The sequence below is a fragment of the Episyrphus balteatus genome, chromosome 4, assembly GCF_945859705.1.
Source record: "Episyrphus balteatus chromosome 4, idEpiBalt1.1, whole genome shotgun sequence".
Classification (NCBI taxonomy): domain Eukaryota; kingdom Metazoa; phylum Arthropoda; class Insecta; order Diptera; family Syrphidae; genus Episyrphus; species Episyrphus balteatus.
The window spans coordinates 53,408,057-53,428,939 of record NC_079137.1 but is presented as its reverse complement, the minus strand read 5'-3'; the positions used below and the strand labels follow the sequence as shown (position 1 = coordinate 53,428,939).

The window sequence follows — 20,883 nt, the reverse complement described above, 5'->3', positions numbered from 1 at the left end:
TTCCAGAAAATAAATTCAGTTACTCCGTGAATATGATGCTGACGGGTCGGTGTGGGGGTGCTTCACGTTTATTTTTTTTTGCGAAAGTTCCATACCCTTAAATGTTGTATTACAAAAAATCAAATGAAAATATATATTTTTTGAAAAACTCTAACTAAATAACGGTACGACAAATATTTCGCCGCACAGACTGTTACTGATTGTTATAACGTAAAAATCGTTAACTATCTCGTCTCTCTCTCGTGAAGAAGATTAAAAAACAAACAAACCTACAAAACAGTGAAAACAAAAAATTTATTAAAAAATCAAATTTTAATAAAATTTCTTCATTTTTTTCTTGTATAAGAAAAAATTTTAATTAAATAAAATTAAAATTTAAAAAATATAAAAAAAAAAATTGTTATATATCAATGTTGTATATATACAAAAAAAAAAAAAGTTTAATGTAATAAATAAAAAAAATAGCAAAAAATAGCGGTGCACAATGATGATAAGGTTTCCTCTCTACCAATATTATAATATTTTTTAAGCGTATGTGAAATGAAAGTGAAAATATTAATATACCAAAATATTACCTGGGGTATAAAAAGCAATCTGTGTTTCTAATAAAAAAAAAAAATTATAATAATAAAAAAGAAAATCTAGAAATACAAAATCAATTTTTCTTTTTTGAAAAAAAAAAAGTTCTGTTTGGTGTTTTTTTTTTTGTTTGGTTCTGTGAAAATTCAATATCTTCCAAGAAGTATATTATTTTTTTATTTCGGTTTTTTTCGTTGGTTGGTGGTTCTCAATGAGGATTATATTTTAGCTCCAAAAAAAGGATTACGCTCAATTTTATATAAAAAAAAAAACGAAAAAGCAAAAAAATTAAGGAAAAAAATATCCTTTTTAAGGGAAAAAGTCTCAGTCAACGCAATTTCGACTCGACTACTTTCCAAAGAGGAGCAAAACGGACGAGAAAGGAATAATAATAAGAATATTCAAGGTGAGTTTTTTCCTTGGGTTTTTTTTGTTGGGGTATGGGGAAGAAAATTATGAGTTTCCTTTGCGTGAAGAGGTTTTTTTCACGTGGAAATGGAAAAAAGGGAAACAAGTTAATAACAATTATTATTAGAGATAAAAATTTATGACGAAAGAGTAAGCAGACAGGTTTTTTTTTCTTTATGTCATTTTGTTGGACTGTTTGGTTCTCGTTTCGCCATCAGGTGCACTGACTGAACACACTCAAAGTGAGTATACATTCACACATTACATTGCCACAGAATCCACAAATCAAAAAGCAATTAAAAGATTGGTTTCACATCGCACAATCATGAAAAATGAAACTTGTAGTTGGGCAGCAGCAGCAGCAGCAAGTGTATAGGTATGTTTGTAGAGCATTTTTTCACATCTCCCTAGTTTAACGAATTATGTACCACACCAAAAGGTAACTACCGCATCGTTACGTTACGTTGTTAATTTTTGTTGTTGTTACGTAGAGATGAGATGTGTATTAAACTTAACTGATGAAAGGATTGATGATAATTTACTTTTGAATAATTAAAATTGTAATGTAACTTTTTGTCGTCATTGGGCGGCGTTGTCGTCGTCGTCCCCTATGCAATTAAACTTTGTGCTTGATGATAATGATGATGAGGTTGCCAGTGTAGATTCTGCCTTACCTTACATAAAATAGTAGTTTCATTTTTGTAACCGAAACCACAAGTTTTTTTTTTTTTTATTTTTCTTTCTTTATTTTTTTTGTGTAAATAATAAATAAAGTTCAACGAGAAAAAGAAGAAGTAGGAAAAATATATTCAAAAAGAGAATTTTCATGGCGGCCACACATAACGGGAGTTTTTTCTTTGTGCTGCTGCTGTGCTCTGCGGAAAATGTCAAATGATGATGATGGCGATGAGACTATGACGATGAAAAACTATGTTCGTTGCCGGAAAGAAGAGATTTTGAAAGGAAAAAAAAAAAACGACGAACGACAAAAAAATACTTTTTATGAATTTCAATGGATTATCTTTTCAAAAAAAAAAAATATTATTAAAAGGATTGGCGGCTTTTTTTTCTTCTTCATCTTCTAATGAATCAAAGAAAAATAATAATAAGAAGAAAAAGACGAAGATTATGTGTTGAAAATGTTAAAGAATTAAAAAAAAATATGCATACATAAACAAATAAAAAGAAAACTGTATGAATTAAGAATCGATTTCGATATGGGGACTTATTTACTACTGGCTGATGATGGTCATTTGGAAAGATATTTTTCTTGTCTTTTTTTTTTGTGATGATGAAAAATTATTATTAAGCGTTGTTGTGTGTGGATGCATTTCAATGGTAGTGCTAACGAGAGATTTAACGGTATGATAATAATATAATGAATGATGTTGACTTTTGGGGTCTGAATGTATTCATGTGAAAGTAGGAAGGAATATTGACAAATTGTTTTGCATTTAATGATGATTTGTGGATGGAAAAAGTTCTGTTTGATTTGCTGAAAAATTTACTTTGTTCAATATTTTACACTGAAAAAGTTTAACTAGTTAAAAATTGTTGAAGGGCTATGATCCATTAAGGAAGATTAAAAGAAGCCAATGAACATTTCTGTTTGATTGCTTTTTCAACGTGAAATTTCGAAAGGGTTAACCTTAGCGTGTTAAACAGTTTTATGAAGGTTAAGAAACATTACAGAATATTTAAAAGAAAATGGGATTGATGGATTTTAAACAAGCGAAGTTCACACACACTCTAAGGGCTAACAATAGCATTAACATGTTAAACGCAGTAGGAATATTAGGAAAGTTAGAAACGATGCAAATTTGGATTTAGGATTAAAAGATTTTCATGAATTCAAGGAAAAGTTCTGTTTGATTGCTAAGCATTTTTTATTTTAATAGTTAACATTCACACTATAGGGGCTTACAATAACATTAGCATGAAAGACAGTTGGAAGGTTAGTAAAATAAGCGATGATTTCGTATTTATTAAGGAAAAGTTTTGTTTGATTGGTGAAAATTTTCTTATTTTTCGTCCAAAGGATTGTACATATATAATAACATAAGCATGAAAAATAGTTGGAGAGTTATAGAAATTTGAAAGTAATTAAACGGAACTAACAACTTCGGATTCATCAAGAAAAAGTTCTGTCTGATTGCATTTTCAACGAAAAAGAAATTTTTGAAAAATTATTTTTATTTTTTTTACACATTTACATTGACACGTAATAGGTTGGTTTAGGAACTAATTAAAGATTGGAAGATTGAAAAGTAAGTCAACGAATAGTTCTGTTTGATATTAATAGTAGAATTTTGTTAATTGAAATTAGTGTTTTATATATTTACTTTGTTTTTTTATAGTTTACACACACTCAATAGGAAGGAAATTAACTCGTAAACCAAAGAAACTTTAGAGAAGAAACCGATTTAAAATTGTTTGAATTTTAAGAAGTCATGATAGAGTTCTGTTTGATTGCTTTTTTTGGTAAAAAAGAAATTAAGTTGAAAATTCATTTTTTGTATGTTCAAAATATGTTAAAAATAACCTTTACATGTTAAATGCAGTGGGAAGGTTAAGAGGAGGATTTGAAAGAGGATAGGTGAATTTTAAAGAAGTCAAGGAAAAATTTAGTTTTATTGGATTCTTAATAAATAAAAAAAAAATGATAACAATATACCTTTAAGACTCATTTAAATGGTTTCTATATCCTTAAAATGTTTAAGACAGTGAGAATGTTAGACAAAATTAAGACAATGGACAGATGGACACACTGACTTGAGATTCGTGAATTCAAGAGAAGCCCAAGATAAAAGTTATGTTTGATTGCACGAAATAAACTTTATTTCTAATTTGCACTAGCTCGAAGAGTTGACAAGTGAGTAGTGAGATAACGAAAAGTTCTTTTAGTTTCCAGCTATTAGGGCCTTATTTCAAACCATTTGTCACGTTTAGAACATTTTCTCTGATCTTGGGCCGCTACGATAATTTTAAATGGCATTTTTGTTACTTTGGCCTTATTACCCGCCTGGCCTTATTAAGCAACATAATAAAATGTATAAAAATTAATTTGATTTTTTAAATTCGTAAATTATTTAGTAAAGTGTTCCAGTACATGTCAGGGCTCCTGGCTAACAATTTTACTTTTCTAAAAATTTTTTCATGGAATCACTTAACCGGATTCAAGTGTTAAGTTATGAACATTCCTATAGAATTCAGAGTAAGCTATATAACAAGTGAATTGTTTTAAGTTAGGTTTCAGTTTACTACTTCATAATTTCTGTAGAGATGGGTTCAAAAGAAAAACAGCAAAAGTAAATTTACTTTTTGCATTTTTCTCCGAATTAGTTTAAGTGGATTTGTGGCATTTTATTTTAATATCTTCACATGTGACAAAAAAATAATTCCTAAGTGCATTCAGATGTGACAAAAATTGAATATTTGTTAATTGCTTAGCAGGCAAGATACAAAGAAACTGACCTAATTTATGTAAATATGTAATGTTTGGAATATCGTCCTTAAATGCTTGATCCTGTAATAGATATCCAAGAATTTTGTTAATATTTTTTTAATCATTTCTTAATAATAAATTGTTCTTTTAAACATGAGAGTAGGTATGACTTTTCGACTCTTTTAGAAATTTGAACTTATGGAATTTTAAGTTTTTGGCCAATTTAAACTTCTAGCCTATGGTGTTTAATATGATTTAGATATACCTCTACATGTGACATATTTTATAACATGTTTGTGTGTCTTTGCAGGGTTAAGGTGTTCTTTGAAAATGTATGATGAACCTGAGCTCACCTTTTGTGTTATAAGGAGAAGATTATATGAAATCAAAATGGACAAAAGGGTTTTTTCTTGAAATATTATATAGGTATAGGAAAGGTAGGGTATTATAAGTATCACATATTTTATTAATTCACTTGGAAAAGAAATTTGAAATAAGGTTTCATAAATATCCAATATGTTGGTAGGTATGGTTCAAGCTAGACGAATAAATTAATTTTTTTTTGTAGTCTGGATTTAAGGTATCAGCCTTTCAAATAATATGTGTTTTATTTTTTCTTTATAAATGTCTGGTAAGTGCTTTTGAACAATAGAGTCTCGGCATTGACATTTTTTAAGTACATAATTGATTTTCAATATAAAACAGATGTGTCGAGTGTTTTTATTTCTTTGAATTTATGGAATGATTGAGTCATAGTCTGTAGGTACAAACAAAGGAGATGTATCAAAATTAAGTCTGCAAGAATATTTCAACCGATTGATTGATTGATTTTTTTTGCATTTCAATTTTGTTACATATTCAGAAGTGGGATATTTTCACTCAGTTACTTTTTTTACTACACTCTTTTACTAGTTTCATCTAATAGTCCTTAAACAGGAAATCAACAAAAATTGTAAGGATTAATTCCTCAAAAATTATATTTCCAAAAAGATTTGTAATCAAACAAAAGGATAATAAAAACTAAAACTTCAAACCCCTTAATCAAGTACAAAAAATCTTTATTTTTTGAACAATACAAAATGAATGATACATTCTATTTTCACTTGTAATCCTTTATTCATTTGACGAGAACTAATAGTGTGATAGTAACGAGAGATGAAACGTACAAAAAAGAAAGAAAGAAATTAATGAAGATAATCAATAGATGTTCATAGAAACATTTTTACAGGTGAAAATTGTATTGATTAAAAACCATCCTCCTCTTTTGACACCTGTGTTGTAATATGTTTTCGAAAATTAAGGTAGATGATGACGATGAGGTACTTATATAATTAATGGGACATAATTAATCAAACTTGTTGATCAAGATTTATTTCTTCAAACAATAAAAGAAAAGAAAAAAGAAATCAAATGAATTTCCTTTACACAGAAAATAAGAAAATAAAAATGAAGACAGATACTCAAGGTATACCTACTCAAAGCAAAATTAAGAGAGTGATTCTTCAGAAAATAAAAAAATATATCTGAAATAGTTCGATATAATGTTTTTCGAATTGTAACTAGATATTTATTATTACAAACCTTTAATGGCAATATTTTTTTATTGAAAATAAGAAAAGATTCGTTTGAAATTATTTAAAAAGAGAATTGGATTAGATCGTACGTGACATTCTTATTATAAGATAATCATTTTTATCAAAAAACAAAACCGACTTTCATGGATCAAAACTGGATTTTCTAATAGTTTCTATGACCAGTACTGAACGAAATTGAAATGCAGCCACCAGCTTTCCAATACAAAAAGAATTATCAAAATTGATTCAGTCAGTGCAAAGTTATGAGTTAACAAACACAAAAAAATACAGACGAATTGAATACCTCCTCCTATTTTGAAGTTGGTAAAAAACTGATAAACTGTTAAAATTATATTAAAGACTTGTCCTTTACAGGAATATCATACCTAAACTTTTTCCGTTTATTGATCAAAATGGTATAAAATATTAGAAATATATTTCAAAGTTGGCGAAATCTGGTACATTTTGGTAGTAGGTTCGATTTTTGACAGTTCCATAGATGTAGGTAGAGCTGCTTTTACGATAGCTGCTATCAATCACTCTACTCCTTTACTGAGCAGTGAACAGTTGCGATTGCTCTACAATTAATATAGCTGCTTACTACTCAGTACAGTAAAAATGTTCGATACTATTTCAGATTTCACTGCTTTTATAAGAAAAACTGCTCTCTGTTATTTGTAACTTCACTGTTCTCTTTTTGGGGATATTTCCTCGACTCTTTAAAATGCAGAAAATATTCCCTTTTTTTTTAATCATGTTTCAAATCAGGAAAAATTGTACTGCCCGCTTTGACTGCTTTTTAAAGAGTGATTAAATAGCAGCTATTAATCGCTGGTTTTCTTAAATGCTGCTCACTGCTATCTTTGCTCTTTAAAATCGCTTTTTAACTCAGCCCTAGATCTAGGAATGGTCAACTGTTATGTTAAACTTCTTGTTTTCAAGGCTTTGGTAATGAATTTTGAGGCGAATTTTCTATATTTCCGTGTTATATTCTTTTAGAATCCTGTAGAAATAAATTTCGACCTTTAAAGTTTAAATATCTTGTCAGCTAAGGTTCAATTCTGAGTCTGTGAAAATTACTTTCTACGAACAAAATAGGACACTCAAATTCCTAAAAAGCTAATTTAAATTGTCGGTTAACTTGCTTTTTAAAAAAGTGAAACGTATGCTTAACACAACTAGAATTGATCTAGTTGTTATGAAGATCATAAAAGGGTTTTACTAAATCATAAAAGGGTTTTACTAAAACCTTTCATTTCAACAAAATTTACTGCAATAAAAACCCAAAATCCAATAAAAAAACTTATCGTGACAAAATTTCTATCAATCCTTTAAATCGAGCAATCAACTGCTGAGCGCCACTAGCGGCCGTCCGTTGATATTTCACTATCACATGCTATTAAATATTTTAGAAAATGTATATAGTGACCAAATAATTGACCCTTTTTATGACACTAAAAACTGGTTAAAAAAAAAAAAAAAACAATAAAAAACTAACGCTTGAAACCTAAATCCAGAGTATACCAACATAAAACTGTAACAGTGATCTTTCCAATAAACAGCATATATTTATGTATATCACCTAATAAAATTAACAACGTCATAACTTAAAGATCTTTATTCTTGTTAAAATGATATTTGAATTCCTGTCTCATCAAGTGGAGAAAGTCATTTTGTTCACATTTTTTGTCTTTCAATTTTTTTGAAGATCATAATATTAAATGTGGATTTGATAGTTTACGAGTATGTTTAATGTAATACATGAACAGTTATGGGAATGTGTTTAGATTAAAGAATAAAAAGCCGAAGTTTAAATTGGAAAATGGAGCTGCAGTTGAAAGACGTTTATTATTTGATGAACGACCTGAATACAAAAAAACTATGGGATACGATCAAAATTGAAATATAAAATTTGAAAGAAAAAGTTAGTTATTTATTTTAATGGTGGAATTCATAACTGTCACTTAAGCTCAAGATTTTGTTGAATGTTACAGAAGAACAAGAAAGATAAAAAGAAGAAGAAGAAGAAATTAAAATTCATTTGAAGACTGAATAGCAATTTTAACGGTTCTAAAATGGCGCCCGGGTCAGGATTATGATATTCTACTTGGATGTTTTTTTTTAAGCATAATATATAAAATGAAAAAATAGGCTTACACTGGGAGTGATTTAATATTTCTGAAGTCCACAGAACAGGACATCAGTTTAATGCGAATATGACCAAACTAAATTACCTATTTTTAACCAAAATGGAAAAACTTACGAAATGGCGCCCGGGCATAGTCCATTACATTAATCCTTAGGTTCAATATTACTATCAAAAAGCAAAATTTTATATCCCCTCACACAACTTATATTTTGTATTAATACATTACTATTTACCATCATCAACTTTAAACTAAAAGTCTATTTAAAATCAATGTTCAAGCTTTTTAAATCTCTATTTTAACTGTTATTTTCCCTTCATCTGATTTTAATCAACAACTCAACTATTATAAAAGTGTGTTCAGTATCTACTCGTGATAGACCTAGTTCAATATAAAAATCTCTACTTTCATTCCATCAGATTACCAACAATTTAACAAACAATGCGAATTCCAGAATAAGGCCAATACTGGCATTGGCATACCTACCTTGCCTTTTTTTTTTCTATGCGCATATCTTTCAATTTACCGTTTAAATGATTCGAATCTAGGTCTCTTGCCACAACACAAAATACAAAAAAGCAACAACAACAACAACAGTAGTGAAAAAAAAATCGATTTTGTGGTTTGTAATCATGCATTAAGGGTAGGTGGTTGGATGGAAATTTTTACCTCATCCTCCAGTTTTTCGTTTTTTTTTTCATTTTCAATAAATCACCCTCTCCAAATAGTACACTAAAAAACAAAGCCATTAATGATGGAAAAAATCTTTAATCGTTAATGTCAATACAAAATATAAAACAATAGCGATGCATTAATTTTACGCAAAATTACAAAATAAAAAATATAAAAAAACAGAGGCAATATCTATACGTATAAATACATGAAGGAATTTTTTTGTTGTTTAATTGAAAAATTTTCTAAATTAAAATAAACAATAAATATTTATTATTATATTATTTTAATTTTTTGTCCCTTTTTTTTTTGTGTTAAATAAACCATGAATTGAAATTAGTTATATTTGCTTCCAAAAAATTCTTTGTAAATAAATGATTAAATATTTTAATTTAGGTATAATTGAGGTCAACAAAGTCAAGAGGGGTCATTGATTTTTATTTTTTAGTGATTTTTCAACCTTATTTAGTCAAAATGGCGCCCAAGTGGGGATATTAAAATGTCTTCTTAGGCGCCAATTCGTAAGTTTTTATTTTGACCTAATAAATCTTTAAAATACTTCGAATCTCATGCATATTCTTTGATTTAATCCATTATCTGGTGAAGAGGCTCCCGAACAGGGATACCATAATCCTTGATTGGGCGCCATCTTGTGACTTCAATATTTTCATCACAAAACCATGCCTGAATCAGTTTCTTTGGTCATATTATTGATATTTGGCACAGTGTGGTATTTTATTGAGATTATGTTTACACTTAATGACTTATTATTTTGGAATAAGAAATCTATTAGATTACCTATATAGCTATGGCTATGTTTTTTTTATTCCGTATAGTGGAGAAACGGATCCCAAAGATGAATGATAAATATGATAAACCATGCCCGGGCGCCATTTTTTTTTTTTAATTTTAAATTTTTTGGTTTAAAATAATGCAATTCTTGTTAGTTCTAGGTCAATTACTTTAGTCATATTATGCATTGAATGCATGTTCTATGCTGTGGGCATGTTACTGAGATATACTAATAAGGTCCCTTCTTGGGCGCCATTTAACAACACTTTATTTTGACTTCAGTAATCTTAAAAATTCTCCCTATTGATACTCTATGTTTTGATTTTATATACATTAAAATGACAAAATGGAGACCTAGTAGAGATGTCATAATCCCTGCTCGGGCGCCATTTCATAAATTTGCAATTTTGCTTTTTAAAGCACCTTATTTTGTATTTCAGCTTCAACATAAATTCCCTTTAATCATATTTGTATGGTTTTTTAGAGTCTTTTTTAATAATAAAAAAAATTAAAATGTCTATTTAAGGCATCAAATTACAAATTTTATATGGGAATTTCATTAAGTTTTTTTTTTTTTTCTAAAATTTGTACCTTGTACATACATTCATTTCAATGTCGGTATTAATACTAAACAAACCGCCCGCCAGCTGTGTATCGTTGTAATTCGTTGTAATGTGTATGTGATCTGCATACTAATCATATACACACGCACCTTTTGTATAGAAGTTCTATGACATTTGAATTCAAATGTATTCATGTACACTACCATTAATTCTATAGCTTGATGACGTCTGTACTTTAAGTCTGATGACGTCTGACGTTTAATTCATTCTATGTAAAAATTTCTCATTGAATTCAAGAACCTACTTAGAAGCCGCAATCATTTCATTGATTTTTTATTTTATACTCACAGATATCAAATTGTTATTTTGGTTTTAATGTTATTGTAGGTTTTTGAAAGGGACATTATTTAAATATTTTTTTTATTTCTGTAAAATCTGCGTAGGTGGGCATAGAAACGTCTTTGAAACGCTTCTCATTGATTAAAAAAAAGGAAAAACTCAAAGGCATAAAGGACTTATTTTCCACCTTTGCCGTGACTGTTTCAATACTTAATTGAATACGTGACAAAATGTAAGGTCAGAATTAATTGTTGTGTCATCAAAACATATTTGTTTAACCTTTGACCGCTGTTCCCATTTCTTTTGTTTACGAAAAAGCACCTTGAAACTTCTTAATTAATAATTTAAATGTCAAAATGAAAAGGTAAATAAGTTCAAGTAAATGTCAAAGATAGCCAAATCCACGAACCAAGTTTCACTTTTTCAGTTAATTTGGAACACAAACCACTTCGTGAGTTCACTTCGTAAGTTCAAATGAATAAAAAAAAAAAAATGTTTGAATTTAAAATTCCGAAGTTAGGTATATCAAATTATTGTGAGACTTTCTGACTTTCCGCAAAACTGCTGATACATACAGTAGCGAGCAAAAAAAAAATGCAAACGAAAGAGTTTTAAAGAGTTTTGAACAAGAACTCAGTTACCAAATTTGGCATATTGAAACTGTTTTATTTTCATTAAACAGAGTCAATTTGTGGAATATTTTACTCCAAAACCATTTGGTCAAAAATCTACCTAAATATGCGTTTTTAAATGAGCAACAAAATGCAAATGTTTTTATTGTTTGAATTTTTTTTGCTCGCTACTGTACATATAACTCATCCGGAAATGATTGCTAGTTGATAGCTCCCAATCTAATTGAAGGCCATTTATACATATATTGAATCCATGGTTCAGCTGAGGTTTAGCTCATGTTCAAGGTTCACATAATGTTAAAATGTTAAAACCACAATTGAATTGCAGCTAATCTGCAGAAATCATTGAGTTAAAACATTTTACCAAGCGTGAACCATGTTAAAAACCTTGTTGTAAGTTTCTCGACGAATACCGGGAACTTAGTATAGCTGATCTTGATGTACAAGATAAAGGCCTGAACCTATGGGTTAAGTCTGTCAGGTATTAAAGCAAGTTTGAGATCTTCCCTGTCCAAAACTGATCAATCATGTTTTCTGCTAACAAAATAATTGACAAACCAGGTTAATCTCATGATATTCTCGCTCGACTGCTATCTAAAAGCTTAAACTATACTCGTACCATTTCAAGGCGGGCAACGAGGCCTATATCCTCTGAAGCAGTAAAGGGAAAGAATTGTAATCCCTTTCAAGATCATGACAATCTCAAAATGAAGAAGAAAACGCATTTTAAGTGTGTAAAGTGTGATTTTTAGCGATGAACTTTTACACCGAAGGTTCTGAGATCAGATCCAACCTGTTACAGCTTCATTTTTTCCAAAGGCAATGCATCTTGCGATAAAGCCTCACATTGACTCATTGTCATGAAGAAGTTTATCTTACGTTAGCCTTCTGACTTGATGGAAAATTTTAGGTCTCCGTCGTTTTTGCAAACTACGTGTATACAGGAATGGTTGAGAGTTGTAACCAGTAAGTCACTAGACCTTGGTTTTTCGGAGGTTGTCATAAATTTAATTTAATTTTACTTCTTGCTCAAGGATGGAAGCTCGATTTGTACCTGATCTGGTAGTTGTTTATTACTTAAAACCTGTTTTAGGCCAGCAATGCAAGCTTAAATTGCAAGCGCTAAGCTTCTAGTTTACTCTAGATTAGGTAACGAGGATTAGCGTTATGCGTAACTGATAAAATTTTGCTGAAACCGAAACTACGTTGACAACTTCTGGCTATAGTACCCGGACAAAGATTTGTTTCTGGAAATAATTAGGCTTCTCGATGCTGGGAAACAAGGATCTCCACAGCACCAATTTCCTCAAATTCGAGAAAGAGTAAGCCGAGAAATAGCTGAAGTGGGCACGATCAATGGCGCGCAGGTGTAGATGAGGCCTTTTTTCCCCCTGCGGATGAAGTCCAGCGTGTGAAGAATCTACCAAAACTAAAAAAACTTAAACTAAGTCAATTCCCCGTTGATATTTTCGTGATGTTAGAAATTGCTCACTTTGCGTTAAGGGAGACAAACACAATCACGAATTTCTGAATCCAAAGAACCCAGAATCTCGAAAACCCAAAATCACAGAAACTTAGAATTATTTTCCGAAATTGAAATAGTATTTCGGGATTTCAAATTCTTGATTTTGGGTTTTTGGGTTTCCTGGACTTTGGAATTTCGGGATTTAGGGTTTCCTAATTTTTAGGATTCTAACCCCAATCCTATGTTAAGTTATATAAACTAAAACTTTAGCAAGTCTTTGCATTTAAGGTTATTGTATCAAGTGTATTTTAACCTTCTTGATGTTTAATTTCGCAGTGTCACATCTTAATTGATTCTTTTTTAAGTCTTAAATTTGGATGAAATTTATGATTTCTTCATTTACCGTACTCTTAATTCCCTCTTTCCTTCTTAATTCCTTCTATAGGACTACTTATTTGCACCTTTTATCTTCTTTATATGAACTTTAGACCCTCTTAAAGAAGAATTTCAAAAGAGTTTTAGAATTGCATCCTTTTTACGTAATGCTGTGTTATTTGTGATTGCTACATTTCAGTTGAAAGTTATATGACACAAAAAAAAACAAATCAAAACAAAAAAAATTCATTGAAATTACCGAAAACCTTTTAAATTTATCTAAAATTCTATTTATGACCTAGTCTTGCTTTGAAACCTTTGATTTCATTCGCATACACTACTTAATTGTGTACATTAAATAATTTCCCTCAACCATGAAGCATGAACGAACAACAACAACAAAAAAAGGCTTCATTTTTTGACAAATTTCATTCATTGTCATTACCTTAACCAGATTTCTCCTTTTTTAGATTGATAACTTAGATTAAACCAAACTGAAATATATGATAAATGTGCGTATCGTTAAACACATAATTGGCCTTCCCGCATTTTGATATGAATCAATAAACCTATCATCCTCTCTAGAGTTCCTATTGCTATATTATCCGCACAAATATCGTATATACAAAAACATATAGCATCGGTTACGTGATTGAAAAAAAAAATACTGAAAATCTATCATAAATGGTTTATTTATTGACATTTACTTACGTATACATCTAGTAAATGTCGGATATTTGTTCAAAAGGGTCACAAACCAAATGTCCAAATCATATATTTAATCTCGTTATTATTTTTTTTTTCTATTTTTTTTTTTTTTATAAATATTTGGACGTAAAAAAGGTATATTCACTCACACATTTTTGTGTGTGTGCGATTGTTATTATGGAGCTCTCTCTACGATATATCGATTGGATTTAACGTAACGTTACATGCGACCAAAACCACATAGCACATAAATATAGAAAAAAAGATTGTGACTTTGAATATGTTTAACCACATTAAAGATATCTACGTAGTACCTACATACAAGAAAAAAAAAAGTTGATATTCCTTCGAAGAGTTTTATATCCATACGTGACTAAAAATCATAAGATTGCATCCCATAGATACATTGATATTTATTTGTTTTTATTTCTTTTTATTCTATCTCTACTCTCCGGTATACGAGTATAATAGTACGAGTATCTATCTAAAACAAATTTATAACCACTACATGCTGGCATGCAGGATATCCGTTTGTATTGGAGAATCTACGAGTATTATTTTTACAAATTTGAGTTATTTTTATTATATGAAAATGTTGTACAATTGTACACGTGTACACATAATGTTGTTTTAGTCAATGCTAATAATATTTAATATAGGTATCAGATTTTACTATGATCTTGTACGCAAAACTAATTTTACCATTCCATTGCATAGATTGAAAATCAAAGAAACTGGAAAATGTTGTTTGTCGTTTTGTTGTACTAGATGCAAAAAAAAAAATAAACTCTATGATGAATAATTTGTTGTTGACATTTATATTTTTTTGTGTTTGGGTAGGTATAATTTAAGCAGAGATGCTAACAATTTTTGTAAGACAAAAAGTGTATTGATCGAAATTGTATTAAAAGTACAAAAACTAAGTAGTCACTTTTTTAAAGATTTCTTACCTTTTATATTTTAAAAAACTGCCTAAGCAGTATATTTTCTTGGGGTTGTTTAGATTTAAAAATTTTGTTATTTGAATTTGCTAGAACCTGGAACGCACTTGGAGCAAAATCAAAAATCACATACAAATTAAAACAAAACAAGATCGTTATTATTTTTCACTACCCATTTCGACGAGATGCATGATTGCAGATTGAAGATTGCTTGAAAAAGTCTCCACTAATATTTAGTTGACAATTTACTGTCTAGGCTAGAACATTAATTTTGAACTTTAAAGTCTCCAGTTTTAGCTGTGTTTTCTATTAAATTTCAATTTTTCTTTGTACGTCAAACACAAAAAATGAAGACTCCACAACATTGAAATATAACTAATATTTAAAATCTCCAAAAATATATCTCCTTATAGAATTTAATTTGACCTTATCTTTATATCAAGACGCTTCCAACGACGCGTCGCTTGTCAAATTATGATAAGTAGTTTAGAAGTTATGACGGAACAAGTGTATATTTGTTTACATAACAAACGCATTTTTTTTTCTTCGTCGTAGTCGAGATACGATTATCATCGAGATAATATTATATATAGTTCAGTTTAATTTTTACCTCGTTTCAATTCTGTGAATTGATTCACTTTTAACCAATATGAAAATTCTAGATAACTAAAGCCCAACAACACACAGTTTTATATGTCACTGACCATAATTTACGTTCTACTCAGTTTTTGTTAACTTTCGCTAAAGTACCCAAATTCCCAAAATGTCAATGTAAATGTCAAATTTTAATTGGATTGCAACTCCAAACAGATTTCCATGTTGTTTCTATCCCTTAACAATTTTGTTCGTGACGTTTGCTATTAGCCAAAAATAGAATAGAATTAAAAAAAAATATTTATCGATATTATTAAATTCGAAGTGACATTTACATTTGACACTACTTGTTTAAGTTACCAGAGAATCCATTTTGGTTAATTTTTCTTTTAACGATTACTTCTGGCAACTTTTCGTTTGGTTTTGACATTTACTTAACCTCGGTAAAGTCTATTTATAAATGTACCTTAATTTCATGGTTAATGGTACATATAATAAAATAAATTACTTGATTACGAGATTTCATATGTGTTAAACAAAAATTTGTGTTGACAGTTAAAACTCTAACAAAAATTAAGGCTGTCAAAACTTTAATAAGTCAAACACATAACTTCAAGTTTTTACATCGGAAAATGAGATATTAATTTGCTAAAAATTCACATTCTCTATTTAAAATTAAGTAATTTGGTGTTAAATTTGCACGAATTCAAATCCATTGAAAAAGATGTATGGGCAGTAAAATAATACAAACTTGTTGTTGTCAAATTTGTTGTTGACAAATTGTCAAAGCAATTTAGTAAAATGACATTAAGAAAAAACAAATTTTGATTTCGGCACTAATGACGGCAGTGTTTACATTGAGCGTGAGGGTCGGCATTAAAAAGAAACGATTCATCTTTATTTATAGTGTTCACTGATCTCTATTATAATTCCAATTGTAGACTCTCTAAAAAGAATAGGGTGTCACAATAAAAGCAAATTTGTATAATTTAAAATAAGACAAATGCGAAAATGACATTTTCTTAAATTAACTTACCCAGCGATTACATCGAAATGGTACTAGATTTTAAAAGGTATGTTCTTGTCTTGCGCCAATAAATACACCCTATATTATATGAACAATTTTCTATTTGAAGATGACATCAAAAATTGAGACCCATATACAAAGTAGGAAAATAATTGGACTGAGTATTTTGTTATACTGTTATACAACAGAATATAAATAAGCACTTTTTCTACAATAAAAGAGTAGCTATTTGACTAAACTGTCATACAAACAATATTATACCAATTCAAAATACCATCTCACTCTACAAAAAAGGAAAGTCATACAGAGTATAACACTTTTTCGATATGGGTCAAATTTTGTTTAAATTCGTATATGAAACCACTATTTTGTGTTATATTGTGACAGTTATATACTAAAATGTGACAGGAATTTTGCTAAAACGAATTGCCAGTTGCAAACTGAGAATGTTTTTATATGTGATTAGAAGATAATGTGATAAGTTAAACTGTTATACCAGTGTTATAAAAATGTGTCTGCTAATAAAACCAATTGGATTTTCAGCAGATTTCTTCATAATCTAAAGATTATAAACTAGATAATGAAAACTAAAAATGTATGGTAAATGTAGTAGATTTAGATAAGATTTGGAGGTTTATGCTCGAAATCTAGATTTTGATTCGGTGTAAACAAAAAAAAAAATCTTTGAAAACAGATACAAGCCTGGGAATTTTAACCTGATCGCTGAGCATATCCTCAACACTGCAACTTAAATACTTGAAATACTTGAGTTTAAGTTACTTAGAAGAAAGAATTAGAAGTCTCCCGGGTGCCATTTTCAACAGTTTTTGGTTTCCAAGTGTTCTAACTCATTTTCATCTATTTACGATGGTAAAACCAAGTCATATAAAAAAGTTGAAATCCTAATATTCAATATCATGAATAAGTTTTATGGTATTCACTAAAATGGGTTGTAAAATCACCTACCCTGGTATCAAACAACCCAGCAAAATGTCACAGGTATTGGAATTTTTTCAAATTTTCATGACATTCAATTTCCAAACTCTATCACAACAACTATTGATGTACATGTTTTATGAAAGAAAGTCCTAACTCTATTTTTTTTATAGCTGATTTGTATCTTTACATCAAAATTTTATAAAGAAAACTTGAATTAGACCCCAACAACACTATGATGGTAGTAAATTCACATCATTGACTTTTCTCAGTGTCGAAAATGAAAGCATCTTTTAGTAAACTAGGTACGAAGAAGTAAGTTATAGGTACCTACTCTAAACAACGAACGACAAACAAAACGACAATAACGATGCTTTTGCTTGATGATGACGACTGAAAATACACGACGACGTTTTTCTTTTTTTTTTTCTGTTTGCATGCAAGTAACCTTCTCTCTCATCTCATAAAACAGCACACAAAAAAAAACCTGCATCTGCATGAAAGATCAGAGAGCAATGTGTTTGGCCTGATTTCTTTTAATATAAAGAAATAAGAGAAGCACATCAAAAAAATAAAAAAAAAAAACAACGAAGAAATAAACAACACAAAAAAAAACCTACCTACAACAAACGAACAGAAAATGGCCTGAACATCAAGCTTGAACAACTCCGTGGTTGCATAAATAACACTTTTGCCACAAAGAAGACGCGATGTATAGAAGAGGCTTTGCCGGTGCGCTCCGGCTCGCCGGTGTTGTTATAAAAAAAAGGTATATTCTAGTTGACTGTTGTGTTGCCACTCAAGGAGATGGTCGTGTGCACTTTTTTTTTTTGTATATCTACCTATTTTGAGAAAAAAATACAACACCTCCTCTTTTCCGATGTCCCTAGTCCTCCTATAGTTTCTCCCAGCTTTTAGGTCTCCTCCGAGGGAACATTTTGCTATTTTCTATGCAAGATATTCTCTGTTGTACCTTTTTTTCTTACAACAACACTCTTCTAGTGTTGTGATGTTCTTTTTTTGTTTAGTGTTGTGTTGTTGGTGTTGTTGTTGATTATTTTTTTGTTAAAAATGCTGAATGTTGCACAAAGTTCACTCTGCTGGCTCGCAAGAATCTCTTTTGGTACTACTTATGCAGTCTTCACACAGCCACCCATGCTGGTTTTTATGGAATGGATGGTGCACCACCATCAAGCGCACATACAACACCAATATATGATAGAAAAGAAGATGGAACGTGTTGTAGGTATATAGCTGGCCCCGTATGTTGTTATAAGAATACATTTCATTCTGCTATAAGGTTATGATGAAAAATCTCACTCCTTGAAGGTGTAGGGTACCTATAAGAGTCACCTAACCTAACCTACCCATCGTCATCATCATCGTCGACATCGTCGTCGTCTCATCGGCATCGCACATTGCACCATCACAACACCACATAGCACCACAATTTTGCTGTGCCTGAGCCTTTGCTATAAGATACATTTTGGTCGCACACTCAACTCCTCAACTCAAACTCTCAAGGCATTATTATTACTATTATTTTCTGATTCAAAATTGGCGATAAGGACGTGTCACGTTTTGCAATTTACACATTCAAGAGGAGCCATTGTTTCTTCGCGCTGCTCATTGTTTGTGAATTTTAAAATGATTTATAAATTCCTGTGGTTAACTGACACACAACGTTATATCGGGGTTGTGTCCTGGGTTATGGAGTTGGAGTTTTTTTTTTTGTTTCTCCCGACTTAGAGGGCTTCACACAAAGCACGAGAGTTATAAGTGAAGCTGTGCGGGTAATATGGCATACCTACAAAAAAAAAATGATCATTGCTTATAAGTCGTGCTTGCATTGTCTTTTTCCTCTTCGGGTTTATTGTTGTTGTTGTTGTTTTGTATAATATTTTGAGCGTACAATGCGAGCACGTTATACATACTAATGTGTTGGACCCTGCCTCTCGCATGCCTCCGCACTCTCTTTGAAAATTCTAAAAACCGAAAATCATAGTTTTTTTTTTTTTTGAATAAATTTTGCCAGCAAAATCCATTGTTCTTCTTCTCGTAGAAGTTAGGTATAGGTACGTGTGAAGATGGATGACATAAAATATTTTATATGAGAGAAGAACATTCTTCGTTAAGCCATATAATTCTTTTATTTGTGCGCGACAACTTTTTTGTTTTGATTATAAAAAAAAAGTGGACATTTGTGGATGATTTAATTGCACAGATCTTTTAATTGCATTGCCACCATCATCACCACATCGCACATCGTTAGCATATAAGAAAGAAAGAATTTTATTTAAACCAAAGTTTAACCATTGTATGACTCTTGACTTGACAGAGAAAGAAAGAGAGAGGAAGAGAGAAAATTGTGTGTGTGCAAAATTCTCAATGTTGGAAAATTTATATATAAAGTTGATTTATTGAATTTTGTTTGGTGTATTGTCTTGCATAAATTAAGTTGGCTTGAAGTACTTTATATATATAAGCCTGAAGCTTGTACGTATTTATATATAGATATAGATACGATACTGGTTTTGACCATGTTTGGTTGGGCAATTAATATTAAATGAACACTCTGTGGATGAAGAGTCTTTGGCACGATGGCAAAGATATACGGCTGCAGGAAGAGGATCTCTTTTAGAGATTGAAAAGTTGTATAGCAATTTTGATAAAATGTTGACCATAAATAAAAATATTTTTTAAAGTAATAGGATACCAATGAAAGGCAAAGAAAAAAACAGTTTAATCAACAAAAAAAAAACCTGTAATAAATATTGATGACAAAATATCATGTGATTTTTAACCCTTTATGTTTTATTTGCGGAAATTGGATACGAGTGTGATTCAAGAAGAAGAACGGGTTAGTTGGTGATCAAGACTAAGACATTTTTTTTTTTCAACAGAATGTAAATCGCCGTATCTTGATTATTCACCCGGCTATTCCAAACCAAAAGAATACTAAGTTTGCATATAAGAAAATATGATATGTATATTTTTCTTAACAAATTAACTCTCATGTATCTTATTTTACAGATTTTGAATAGCTAGGGGAACAATTTAAAAAAATACATTGAAATTAAACAATCTTTACTGACTTAAATAATAGTATCTACTATATCAAAAGCTGGTATTGTGATTTTTCAAAAGTGGAATTTATTTCCAGAACACTTGTACATTTCAAAAAAAAACATTGTTTTTAGTTTAGTTAATTTAATGTGATTATAGTTTATAACCAGGAGACGGGCAAGACGATTTCAGGAGTATCTCATTTGTCAACATATTATAAGTAGTTTAGAAGTTATGAAGGAACAGATACACACACATGAAAAATGTACATATTCCGGACAAACAAATAACTATGCTTTTTGTCAGTTCCAAGAGCACAACAGTTATTGAAGACATACAGCTTCGCATATAAGATAAGACACGTGACGAATTCATATTTATGGTGTTTGGTCACAGTCACATTTGAATGTATGTTTTCTCAGATTATTTCATGGCAACAAATTGACTGCATATTGCTATGAGGAAAAAACTGCAAATCCTTAATACTTTTACCTAGTGTTCAAATTGTTCTTTCCAACTAATTTTTGTATAATACTAATGGCCAGTTAATAGTTCACAATAGTCAAACGGTTTCATTATTTACTTAGTAAAAGGATAATTTTGATTTAACAACATATTTG

The 20,883-nt window shown here is 30.1% G+C and overlaps 1 protein-coding gene across 3 annotated transcripts in view; it reads left to right on the top strand.

Moving 5' to 3' along the window:
* Positions 1–372: 372 nt before the first annotated feature.
* LOC129918042 (MOXD1 homolog 2) overlaps positions 373–20,883 on the top strand; it is a 59,800-nt gene continuing 39,289 nt past the window's right edge. Inside the window, exons 1-2 of one of the 3 annotated variants that reach the window (XM_055998355.1) lie at positions 373–531; positions 809–985. The gene's annotated coding sequence lies outside the window, so the exon portion shown is untranslated. Of the gene's footprint in view, positions 532–723; positions 986–20,883 lie in introns of those variants that run through there. The other 2 variants (XM_055998357.1, XM_055998356.1) reach the window with 2 other exon arrangements.